Source organism: Paramormyrops kingsleyae, chromosome 10, assembly GCF_048594095.1.
Source record: "Paramormyrops kingsleyae isolate MSU_618 chromosome 10, PKINGS_0.4, whole genome shotgun sequence".
Taxonomy (NCBI): domain Eukaryota; kingdom Metazoa; phylum Chordata; class Actinopteri; order Osteoglossiformes; family Mormyridae; genus Paramormyrops; species Paramormyrops kingsleyae.
Window position 1 is genome coordinate 35,662,237 of NC_132806.1, and position 14,007 is coordinate 35,676,243.

At 40.4% G+C, this 14,007-nt stretch overlaps 1 long non-coding RNA gene across 1 annotated transcript; it reads left to right on the plus strand.

The window, feature by feature from the left end:
* The first annotated feature begins 10,964 nt into the window (after nt 1–10,964).
* On the plus strand, nt 10,965–12,520 carry LOC111848938 (uncharacterized). Its single transcript, XR_002839424.2, has 3 exons — nt 10,965–11,049; nt 11,216–11,452; nt 12,068–12,520. It is a non-coding gene; the product is annotated as an uncharacterized lncRNA (long non-coding RNA).
* The last annotated feature ends 1,487 nt before the right edge of the window (nt 12,521–14,007 follow it).

Sequence of the window (14,007 nt, forward strand, 5' to 3'; positions counted from 1 at the left end):
TGATTTATCGATTTCAAAATGGAAATCACGATTTTAAACAACACAATTAGCAAATTGCAAAGGCTGCGATTTAGGATATGGATTAAACAGCATGGCTGACCCAGGGTTAAATACTGTTGTGAGAATAGTTTGACGCACAAGAAGGACGGCACAAATTTGTAAGTCATTCTCACTAATCAGAAGTGCAGTGCTCCTCACACACCTGTCATGCTCACCAAACAGAAGTGGTCCAAGGTGACTGCATATATACCCACAAACAGCAAACATGTGAAACCCAAGGAAAATGTATTCGCAAGTGAATTACCTACCACTGAACCACTGACTACCCCCACTGTACTAGTCACTTCTGTCCACTAGTGCAACCACAAGTGCACTTTTCATTTGCACTTCTGTATAGATAAAATGATTTCAGTACACGCTGCTACATCCTTTAACATACAACATATTTATAAAAAAAAAATTAAATTTTTTTAAAAAAAAGTTATGCTGCTCAACGTTCTCATGCTGTTACGCCCTCCAAATGCTCCACGGATCGCCCTGGGTATGGGTCGTATGTGCATGTTGTTTCTTTAATGATCCCTCAGTGTTTATCTGTTTACACTGTTGGTCTTGTAAGAATGGTATTTCATTCTTGATTATACGAAAGTGCATGATAAAATGACAAAAGGAGATCAATAAGATCTTAGTCTTTTCTATTTCATGGTCAGATTGTTTACAGAAAGGTCATATTATTTATGGCGTGATAATGATGACAGAATTCTGTGGTTGATTAAAACAGATTTGCATACTTGTAATTTAGTTTTGCACACCCACGCAGCAAAGTTTGCAAAAAACAAGTGTGCAAAACTTTTTTTGTAGTCACAGATTTGCAAATATACATTTGCACATATTTTCAGGGCCATGTTACAAATCGGGATTACAAGCGCAAACAGGGTATGTAGATTGCGTCCTGTCCAAAAGGAGTGTGAATGGAGCAGAATTTTGATAGCGAGGCGAATCCAGCCAATAATACCCAAAACAAAAGTCAATCGATTTTTGACTGGCTGTGATGGGTTTCAGGCACAGAGATCCCACCCACTCCCTGCTCAATGTCTGGCAGTTGAAGGTTTGCAAAACTTTGGGAACGACAAAACTGCCAGAAATCCCAGCATTCAGAGAACATGTATATTGATTTTGTGCACTTGTAATGCTAATTCATAGTTGTATATTGAGTTTATCGCAATTGTGATTTTTCTGACAGACACTGCGATTAACTATTCTCCCAAAATCCTTCAGTCCTACTAGTAACTAGGCTTGTCACGATAGTGAAATTTCAAATTCGATACTGATACTAAGGATGGTGCTCGATACTCGATACTATTTTTGATACTACAGGGGGAGAAAAAAAAAACCAAACAAACACAGGAAGTCAGAACACCACTAAAAAAAAGATACAAACAATACAATGAAAAAATAAACCTAATAAACAGAAAAGGCCATTAACATTATAAAATAAATTAAATATTTTTAACAGTGTAGACAGGGATCTGGTCCATACGAATGTACTTGGCAACAGCCCTGTTGAGCTTTTGTGCCTCTGGTGATTTTACACTGTATTTCCGCTGTTGTTCAAACAGTGCGGGTAGGGTGGGTTGTGTTTGTGGCTGTTTAGGTCTGGCTGCTGGTCCCCTTCTCTCAGCCTCAGCCTGGGACTATAAGACATACATAATGATTGTCAGAAAGTTTTATAGGCTTGGCACCATGGCCAAAAATAAAGAAATAAGTAAATGAACGAATAAATAAATGAAAGAAATGTATTTTAATGTTTTTGAGCCAAACTAAAAAAAAAAAAGCACTCCTCGCTTTGCATGGCACAGCAGTGAAAATATATGCGCATTGTGCAATTAGATGATTGTAAAATGCGGAGAGAGAAGCGAAGACAGCCACTCTTATAGTTAACTTACTTCAACAGTATTGCTTGACAATGGCACTTAAAATATTCATATTTTCATATTCATATGTTTGAACAACAACTTTACTCTCCTCTCGAAACTCCGCGTATAATTCGGAGTGATGGTCTTTCAAATGCTTCGCTAAATTTGTCGTGCTGCTCGTTTTGGTTGCGACAACTTTGAAGCACTTCTTGCAAATGGGCTTGTCCACATCTTTTGGTTTTCCCTGTTCATCTGGTTCATATGTGAAATATTTCCAGACCGTTCTCTTGCTTTTTACATTCTCTATCAAGCTTGGTGCTGCAGATCTAAAGCTGGAGCTGCTTTCCCCAACTGCCATGTTTAAAGTGTGTCACTCATGTAAAACAATGGGTCCTCCAGGTAGCCGTTGTCGGGGGAGGGGTTGCCCACTGCAATGCCTGTTGAAAATTGTTGTAGTCTGCCGGTGACTTCCATGAACTTGCAGATGCAAAACTGGCATTTAAATATCGATACCAGCGCTAATTGATATCGAACTCGATACTAAATTTTAGTATCGATTAGTATCTGAGAATCGATTTTTTTGACAACATAACTAGTAACACTTGAAATGAGCATAACTAAAAGGTATACAGTATTCCTGGGGGTTCAAAACTAGCTGCTGCGTATCCCGGCTCTGGAGATTTGTATACATCAGTTTGTAACCAATATCCAGGCATCAGCATGAATCATCAGCATCTTCACCAGGACAATTTTGGGAAAAAGAAAATATTTATTATATTTCATATATTCTTAAAAAGAAAAAAAGAAACAATATTTTATTGATCCCTGTGGGGAAATTCTCTTTTCACCTACCCCATCTTGCTCTCCATGACACACAGACACATATGTAGGTGAGCGCAAGCTTGGCAGTGAAGAGCAGCCATCTATAGCAGTGCCCATGGAGATGGGGATTAAGGGCCTCGTTCAAGGGCCCACAGATGTGACTATTCTGCTGACACTGGGCTCCACCCAGTGACCTTCTGATCACAGGCACAGAGGCTTAGCCCATTGAGCCACATGCTGCCCCCATGATGGCAGTTTAGTGACTTCAAGAACACCACAACCAAAACTTTCTCACCCATTGTATTTCTTGGCACGTCAGTAGCTCAACGCAGGATCTGGAGGGGCTGCCCCATTTTTCAAAAATAAAGTGTGAACGAATTTCAAATGTGATTTTGAAATAGATGCTCCCCCAATTTGTATAGATGCTCCTCTACTTACGAACTTTCAGAAATACGAACAAAGAGGATTAAGTCCAAATTGAGTTAATTGGGCTACCGTTTCCTGTCCGCAACATCGATTTTTTTTTCTGCGCGCCAATTCCAGGTAGTACGACTTCTGGTTGCTACTCCCGCCGCGCAGCAGCGTAGAGTGTGTACTCCCAGCATCCTAGTTCTTTGTACTTGCATATACCCTTAAAATGATGTTGAATAACAACTTACGAACATCTCAAGTTACGAACGGCCGTTCAGAACACATCTCATTCTAAAGTAGAGGAGCGTCTGTATTAGGGGTGTGCAAAGCAGCCGGTATTTGTATCTAGTATTTGTATTTGTTGAGGGGGGAAAAGTATTTGTATTTGAGTAAAATTCAAAATAGGCGTAAAAATCCAGTTTTTTTGCATTGCACTTCTAATTTACGTTATAGTGTAAGTATTCTTTAATTATATCCATTATAATAATTATGGATATGCAGTAGACAGAGTAACTTAAACGTACTATATAACTCCTACAAGTGCATACAATTCGACACAACTACACAAGCATTGTTTTAACCTTTTTAACCGAACGTTAACGTTACTCTGTCAACAGCCTATTGTCTAAATTACCGAGCTAACAGAGCTACGTAAACAGAGCGAACATGAGAGCACCTGACTGCAGACGTCAATAATACAGCGTAATGGAATAATCTCCCGATCAAACTCCGCTTCCCGAAAGTTATAAACTGCCTCCGGAACCCAGTTAAGGTAAAAAAAATCTATTCAACAAAAATAGTGATACAGTTAAGTCTTTTTTCGCTCAGCCGAGCCTTCTCTGTTTCTGTGTGGAGCAGCCTGTGTCAGTCACCTCTTTTACTCCCCCCCCGACTCCTGAACTCACTCACTCACTCACTCACTCACTCATCCGGGCATGCACTGCGGTCTCAAGAGGAAACGCAGCTTTTTGATATAAAGTTTTTCTTGTTCCAGAATACAAATATTTTTTTAAGTATTTGTTCGAAATAAGTATTCATAAAAAACACATTATTTGTGCCTTTCTGAATACCGTATTCAGGTTCGGCTCCACCCCTAGTCTGTATATTCGAATACCTGTAATAGCCCACACCAAAAAAACAAAAAAAAACCCACAACAGAATCACTCTTTTCAGCAATACTTTTACTGATAATGACTGGACAGTGTCCATTTAAAAGTACAAAGCACAGAATTAACGGATTAATAGGTATAAGCCTAAACAATACAGACATGTCCAGTTAAATGTGATTTAAGCATTAAACTATGGCGAACAATGCACACCATGTAACTTTCAAATGTGTTGTTATACACATTTACTAATAATTGCTCTATATCCATTCACTGCCAGTGGCTGTAAACAAGACAGCTGGACTATTGAACATGAATTGCATACGCAAACATTGAAATATTAATTTTCACCCATTAAGAAATCTGCAAAACCAAGGGGTGTTGCTGGCTTTGTTGAAAGATATTACAGCCGGAAAACTGAATGTAATGTTACAGTTAACACAGTACACCCCAGGAATTCACGCTTGACGATGTATGCGGGGATAAGCAGATCTATACTAGAATATTCCAGAAAGTGGGTTTCAGTAAACGTTAACTACAACATTGCAGTAAAGTAAGCTTAATATTCAGTTTTCCGGCTTTAATATCTTTCAGTGTTTGTAATATATTTCAGTGTTTGTGTATGCACTTCACGTTCAATAGCCCAGCTGTCACTGTTGGTGAATGGACACCATGCAATTACGAACAAATACATATGAAAACATGAAGGTGTACTTGGCTGTAAGAATAAACCTAAATAATAGACATCTTTTGCAAAAGGTGCTTTATGCATTAAATAATGCGTATTTAATGCATAAAGCATCTTTTGCAAAAGATGTCTATTATTTAGGTTTATCCTTACAGCCAAGTTGCAGAAAACAAGTGTAATGGGATCACAAAATTTCAAAAATTACACCCCCCCCCACCCCACCCCAACCTCTTAGGGGCTCCATAGATGGCAAACAACAAAATTACAAAAATGGTCTAATGTCGTTTACAGTAGGGATGGGCCGATCCACATTTTTTCAGTTCCGATCAGATGCACAACTGCCGATACCGATACTTTTTACTTTGTTATACTTTATATATACATTTTTTTAAGCTAATAAATACACATGGAAAAAATGTATGACAAAATATTTAATTAGGCTACTACAAACACACCTAACGTAATGTTCAACCTCGTTTGTCTTGTTTTAAGCGTTTGAGGCATTTGCAGTTCAATATGAATATCTTCAAAGCAAGTATACACAAGTTTCAAATGCTTAAAATTTTAACAGCACCAGCTCAGTTACACTTTGTTGCGATGGCAGCCCCTCTTGTATCACAAGCTGCAGCGAGTTCGCAAGACAGTCCAGGTTAGTGACTCCCAAATCATCCATTGCTTTTTTTGTCTCGCAGTAGCGTGCACTTTAAGTGGGATGGTCCATTAAACGCTACTCCCACCTCTCAAAACTTTATTTTACAAAGACTGCAAATCGCTGTGCTACTGGTTTCTGTTAAAACCGTAAAATACTCCCAGATCGTCACGTCTTATCTTATACTCCTCGTACTGCGAAGGGTATGCGCATGACATCACAGCAGGTGGAAGTCACTGTACTTACACCCACTGAGTAGCAAAAAAGACTGAGGGGCAGCGTTAGCGTTCAATTTGAATGCCGCAAACACATGTAAAATGGGAAAGAGCTGTCGTGCGACTGATTGTACAAATAGATTTAACACGAAATAGGACACATCTTTTTAGAGATTGCAAAAACTAAATAAGTATAGGACATGGATCGGTCACGCATGGCCGATACCCGATCCGTCAAATAGGTCTGGATCGGCACCGAATATCGGATCGGTGCATCTCTAGTTTACAGGCTACAGTGACACTTAAACTCAAATGGGTTAATTATACAGTAGTTCGAATACTAATTTTTCACATCATGAATATTCAGTTAAAATGTGACAGCTCTATCCAAAGCACAAAGGTTATTTAGCCCATCTGCTGGAAAGGTAGAAGTTAGCTAGAAGTTAGAACCACCAGGCTAGGGTAACGAGGAAATGAGCACTTATGGTGCGTTCGTTTTTCTCTCGGAACTCGGAAATTCCGAGTTGAGTGACATCACGTCCGACAATCTCCCGTTCGAGCTACCCACATCTCGGAACAAACATGACTGCCTCCATGAACACGTTGCTGTGTATTGTTGCTTTATATTTTAGCAGATTTGGAGTTTTACAAATGAAGAAAATGGAGAAATTTAGATTTTTCCGAGAGACAAACAAGAAACACGAACTAGTCAAACCACATTAAAAGCTTTATAAAATATTTTAGTACATTCATAGCGATATTCTTTTTTCGAACAGTAAATAAACTACAAACAAACCAAGTCGCCATGTTGAAATTACGTCACAAGGGCAACTCGGGCAACAAAATCTTATCCGACTTCAACGTCATAAAAGGGGCGTGTTTCCGACGGGAAGTGATGTTTTTCGTGACGTATCGTGACGTTTTCATCCGAGTTCCGACTTGGAGAGAAATAATCGAACGCACCATTACTCACAAACACAGCAATGATGTAACGCCAGGTCCCACTGTAGTCCATTAACAAACAAACCCTTCTGACTTGGGTACACCCTAAAACTACAGGAAGGAGCTCTTTGAATTCTGCCCTACTGCTATGATATGCAGATGCACAGGCAGAGCCTTTCACCTCTAAAGGAGTTTTAAAACGGATGTATTAATACTGATTTAGTTAAAAAAAAAAAAAATGCACGGCATTATGATTTTACCCATCAAGATCAATAACGTTTCAGGATTTTCCCCACTCAGAGTATGCTCAGCAAGAATCAATGTTCCTAAATCAGCCATGCAGCAAACACAGACTCGCCTAAACATGCACCAACCTTACTTTGGTGTGCATTAAGCAAAGAAGCTTCAGAATATGGCTATATTTGCAGCATTTTCACAAGTTGGCACAAGCAATCTATTATTTCTGAAAAATATAAGGGGCCAATTATCAGGCCAATGGACCCTAAACTGCACAGAGATTGTTGCAAAGACTCAGGAGAATGAAATAAAGCTGTTTCCCTTAACAAAACTGATGACTATCAAGACAGATGACTATCAAGGGACAATATGTGATCCCAGGTTAATAATAATAATAATAATAATAATAATAATAATAATTGATACTTTATTACGTTTATTACGTACTTTATTAGGTAAGCAGTCATGCAGTGAATGAATATTGCAACCTAAGGATTCTCCAGCACCATAGTAATCATGACTGCAACAAACAGAGTTCATGATTAATTCAGAGTAGAGGTGTAATGTAGGGTTGGGCGACATTTAAAATGAACGCATGTGGTTCCAAGCCATGCAGTTTATTTTATTCAGCTGAAGAAAAAGCCTGAAAAAATAACACATGGATGATGCACTAAACAGCCAGCATTAAAACCTGTCAACTGGGTTGGGGGGTGGCATAGAGGTGCTGACCATCCCTTCTAGTCTCTGTGGAAAATGATCAATCAATGGCATCTAAAAACACACAGCTTGCCATCTAAAATGGTTCACAAATTTTTTAAAACCACGCACCACCACAGAAAGTATTACAGTCTCCGCGTACTATTATGACCTATGTTTACATACACCGACAAGGATACACTAGACCTTCGTAATGTGCCATTTGCCTCACTTGTATGTTATTTTGGACAAAACAGTCTGCTAAATACATATGGATACAGTCACTTATCGTATAAGGAATTAAAAAAATCAAATCCATGTGTTTTTCTAAACTGCGTCGGAAACATAGGCTAGGCCTAAGTCTACTTCCCTGACTAAGGCCATAATCGGTTAATCATTTAAATACCGGCACAAAGTTACTTTTCTGATGTTGTCATTTACCAATATCATCATCCGGTCACACAGTTCTGAAGAGGCGTTGAATCAATTATTAAGCTGGGGATTCAGCTGCTGGGCACAAAATCCTCCATAAAGATCATTAAAAGCTTGGGTGACCCAAATGGGTTTCAGGAAACCCACTGATGAAAAACACTAATCAATTACAAAAAGACAAGTTCAGGTAAACGTATTCAAAATCTGGTCCTGATATTCAGGTAATGAAATTCAAGCTTCGGTTAACATTCAAATTCGGGTACATAAATACAAATTCAGGCTGTGGCGAGTGATTTGATGCCATACCTATGACAACCAACACACGGCACGAGACTGAAGTACAACTTAAACAGGATACCAATCCATCCGGGGATCTGAACCCACAATCCACCGAGTGACTCCATCTCAATAACTGAACATTGAATGTTGTCCCGCTTTAAAAATACCAAATTCTAAACAGTGGGAACGTTAAATTTTATTGATTATCAAATGGTAAATTTATCTGTCTAATCTGACCATGACTTCATAGCAGGGCTCTAGACAGCGACCATTTTTGAAGACAATGCGACAATTTTAAAACTAGGCGCACCAATGCGACTTGCCCCCCCCTTAAAAAAATCGCATATCACGTGAAACACCAGAAGGCAGCGAAGACTGGCGTGTAGGGCTGGGTATTGAGAACCGGTTCCTAATTAGTAGCGGTTCTATATTTTTAAGCACCAGGAATTCCATAAGACATTTGAATTTCGGTTCCAGTTATCGATTGGTACACTCACATCTTTCATCAATTATGTAAGGGTTAATGCACGACAATTCCGAAACATCGAGCAGATCTACAAATGCACAACAGAAACAACAGACAAGAGGACAATCCCTGCAGGACAGCCTAGCCTAAACGTGTCAACAATTACAAGGGAAGGTGGCCGCTACATGTTTTACGTTTCACCACGGTTAAAGTTACTATAATTTCGATTGGGTGCTGCATAGTTTTATATGCAGAAACGCTTACTGTCGGAGAAAAAAAGATACGTAACTCTTTATAATTATGTGTAGGGTTCGTATTTATAAATAGGTCTCCGAAGGCGCCGTAACTATAGAAATACCGGTGTTTGGCGCAGAGACAGGCGCCCGGCTCCGCGGGATCTCCGGCGGACTGCCTGCCCCCCCAGTCGTGGACGGAGCACAACACCCTCTCCATCTAGGCTCCGACCACGACAAAAGGCCACTTTAAAAACATGAACATGACGAACCAAAAATCAAAATTACAAAGGAAGGTTAAACTGGAGTAGAACAGCTGGAGCTTGTAAATCCACCGGGAGGTTTCTGTCAACTTATCAGTGCTGGATAAAACTACTAACTAGAGAAAAATAATAAAACAGCGCAATATACACGATGAGCTGTCCATAAACAGCCATAAACGTGACTTCGATCCCGAAAGCCAAAATGTGCCCTGTCAGCGTACCCTCTGGGACATTAGAAGTTATACTAACGTTGAAAAATTAATTATATCTCTGCCGGACGGAACCGTGCAAAAAAAAAACTTACCTCACAAACTAGAAACACTGATATGTTTTAAGAGAAGGAACCGCTTTTCCGTGCGCAGCTCTCCAGTCACTTCACCACGTAGAGATGCCGACACCTCCGCACATAGACTGTACAGCTCTGACGTCGCTCTTGAATGTTTTGGCAGAAAGGATGAATTAGACTGGCGGTCAACGTTTCGTTTCGATTGGCCCGTTTTCATCATCTGTAGGGCATTCAGCCAATTGTGTTCGAGGTTGGTGCGTTTTGTAACGAAGCGCTACGGAGCGCCCTTTCACTGGCACTTGTGACTTGAGAATCACCTGACTCTCCTCGCCCACCTTCACTACGCTACGTCATCGACATCGCCGTCGCAGACCCACACGTAGCAAAAACAGGACGTTATAATAAATGTGAAACGCAATATTCTTCTTTTCGAATCATACCTTTCATTGATCGTTTTTGTGTAAAAATTCAGTTTTGGTTCGTATTTTTGTACAGTTCATTGTAGTGGATGTTTTGTTTTATCAGTTGCTTTTTTAAAAGAACATTTCCAAACGAGGTTATTTTGAAACTTTGAATTTTAGTGAGTTACAGATCATCCGTATGAAATCAAAAGCTTACTGTTTTTCTTTTTACCCTATTGTAAAGGGGCGGAGCTACGTGGGGGGCACTGCCCTCCCCCTGGTTAAAGCTTGGCGCCCCTCCGTTGCCGCAGCAGTTCGAAGAAAATTGAAAAGTCATGACTGCAGACCATCTCGAAAAAATAAAGCGATCGCCTCGCCCTTTACACTCATTGACCTAGCCAGGTAGTGCAGGAAAGTGTACGGCTCTGATAGGCTACTTTTTTAACGAGGGAACGCCCACCTAAGCGGAAGGCAGCAGCAGCGGGAGAATTCGAAGGCATTGCACAATGACTGCTGTCTGTTAAAACCAATGCCACAAGAATGTTTCTAGCTAGCCACGATAAAAATAAGTGAATTGATTATAGTTGAAACAACAACAATTATCTAATGTAATTTAAAATGCTGAAATTTGTGTTGCACGGGATACCGGTACGGAAAAACACAGAGGTATCACATTCATTTAGTTCCGGTACTAATGACTCTATTAGTGATGTCACTAACACTTTTTTCCAAACCATATTCAACTGTTTAAATGTAACACATATTCCTACATGATTACAAGAGGCCAGTGGTCAGCTCACTGTTACGACACCAGACTACTGAAATTGAGTGGCCAGTTTGAAATTGATGTCAATTTGAAAAATGGATAAAGGCAACTGCTCTTGGTCGTCACTAAATAAGCCGTTGGTTTGACTGAAACCAAAGCAATAAGTGGCGCGGAGTGAGTTAGCATTTTGTCAGAAGCGTGACAGTGGACTTTTACCAGGTGATATCAACGAAAGAAAACTTGGGTAACAAAATGAAGTAACAATAAGTATAAAAATATACTATGCATAAAAGTCCATGTTAATAATTAACTTTTAATACCCCGTAATTAGACACTTTTTATTTTGTTTTTTGGCGCCCCCTGCCAACCAGTTGACGTTTGGCTTAATTCTACGCCTTAATATTCCGTAGGTGAATACGTACAATATTCTTAAAAAGGATCAAGGGCGGAGTGATTAGCGGGGATCTGATGACGATTACCGACCGGTCGAGCTGCCCTGCATATCCTTTCAATTTTCATAAACAAATGCAAACGCATATAGTAAATGAATAAAAAGACGACCCTCCTCCTCCTCGCGCGCTTGTGTCCATCGCGGAGAAAAGGTGTAACTAAACTCGCGGGTTTGGGCCGTACCCGATCCAATGAAGGTAAGTATCACTGATCTCGAAACTGACATTCAGTGCCTGCCCAACCCTAAGAATTACATAACAATAGTGGTGTAAAGTGACGAAGTACACATGCTTTTCCGTTTTTATTTTAACTAAAAAAAATAAGTGCCACACATGTGTTTGGGGGTGTTGGACGACCTAATATTATCGTTTATTTTGATATTTTAAAACTAAAACATCGCATATTATTTATTTTAGACATGAAAAAGCATGCAACAATGAAATTTGCAGTTGGGTTGTATGGAACGGTGTTGAAGTGGTTTAAATCATACTTAACTAATCACTATCAATATGTTAAATTGTCAGATACTTGTACTCCATCGTCAATGTTACAGGTCAAATACGGAGTACCACAGGGATCAGTGCTTGGTCCTTTATTGTTTTTCCTCTACATTAGGAAACATAATAAGAAAACATAATGTTAACTATCACTCCTATATAGACGACACCCAAATATACATTTTGGGTTATGCCTAAGGACACCACACCTATTGTCACCTTAGCTAATTGCTTTAACGAAGTCAAAACCTGGATGGCAAAAAACTTCTTATCACTAAATGCTCAGAAAACCATGGTTCTGTTGTTTGGCGGCAGGTCTTGTTATGGAACCGGGCGGGTTTGGTGCGAGGCTGAGGCATGACAGAAGGTGGACGAAGGTGGCTGTTCGTGCTGCTGTACATGTTATTTTTATCTACAATGCTTGTCTGTTTATTTGTCAACGCATGTTCCGCCCATCCATGCTCTCTACCTTCCCACATGTTCGGGTGGTGCCCGGGGTGGGCACCATCTGAGCTGCAGTCCTGGTGAAGACCCATGGCAGGGTGACATCGCAAATGGGTTATACAAACTGCATCATCATGGGTGGAGATTTCAGTGTCACCCAACACAGCTCAACATGGAGAAAAGACCTTGGCCACCCCTCAGAGGCCAACATGGATAACAGACTCATTGATGGACTTTGTCTTCATTCTTAATCCCAGCATATACCTTCCTTTTAGCAAGCATGTCCACTCTTTTCTGTTTTCGGTAATGTTAGTCTGCCCGGGGAAGGGGGGGGGGGGGGGCGCGCCAGTTGACCTTGGACCCCCAGAGGTTTTTTTTTTCTCCCTACTTGGGAGTTTTGGGTTCCTCTCCTCCGTTGTCTTCTGGCTTTCTTTATTCAATTTCCTTCCTTCCCTTTTCCCATTCTTTATCTCTCTCTAATTATGTTTTATGTATCACAACACAACCCTCTAAAGCGCTTTGGGACAACTTTGTTGTGAAAGTGCTATATAAAAAATAAATAAATTGAATTGACTATACGGATAATCTGCTAAACAACGCCGTTAAAACTTGTCGACGGTTAGTGGTGTTGATTATCTGTTATTTTGTGGCTGTGAAAAATGATTTATTGGCGGGCCAATATACACTCACCTAAAGGATTATTAGGAACACCTGTTCAATTTCTCATTAATGCAATTATCTAATCAACCAATCACATGGCAGTTGCTTCAATGCATTTAGGGGTGTGGTCCTGGTCAAGACAATCTCCTGAACTCCAAACTGAATGTCAGAATGGGAAAGAAAGGTGATTTAAGCAATTTTGAGCGTGGCATGGTTGTTGAATGCCAGACGGGCCGGTCTGAATATTTCACAATCTGCTCAATTACTGGGATTTTCACGCACAACCATTTCTAGGGTTTACAAAGAATGGTGTGCAAAGGGAAAAACATCCAGTATGCGGCAGTCCTGTGGGAGAAAATGCCTTGTTGATGCTAGAGGTCAGAGGAGAATGGGCCGACTGATTCAAGCTGATAGAAGAGCAACTTTGACTGAAATAACCACTCGTTACAACCGAGGTCTGCAGCAAAGCATTTGTGAAGCCACAACACGCACAAACTTGAGGCGGATGGGCTACAACAGCAGAAGACCCCACCAGGTACCACTCATCTCCACTACAAATAGGAAAAAGAAGCTACAATTTGCACAAGCTCACCATAATTGGACAGTTGAAGACTGGAAAAATGTTGCCTGGTCTGATGAGTCTCGATTTTTGTTGAGACATTCAAATGGTAGAATCAGAATTTGGCGTAAACAGAATGAGAACATGGATCCATCATGCCTTGTTACCACTGTGCAGGCTGGTGGTGGTGTAATGGTGTGGAGGATGTTTTCTTGGCACACTTTAGGCCCCTTAGTGCCAATTGGTCATCGTTTAAATGCCACGGCCTACCTGAGCATTGTTTCTGACCATGTCCATCCCTTTATGACCACCATGTACCCATCCTCTGATGGCTACTTCCAGCAGGATAATGCACCATGTCACAAAGCTCGAATCATTTCAAATTGGTTTCTTGAACATGACAATGAGTTCACTGTACTAAAATGGCCCCCACAGTCACCAGATCTCAACCCAACATCTTTGGGATGTGGTGGAACGGGAGCTTCGTGCCCTGGATGTGCATCCCACAAATCTCCATCAACTGCAAGATGCTATCCTATCAATATGGGCCAACATTTCTAAAGAATGCTTTCAGCACCTTGTTGAATCAATG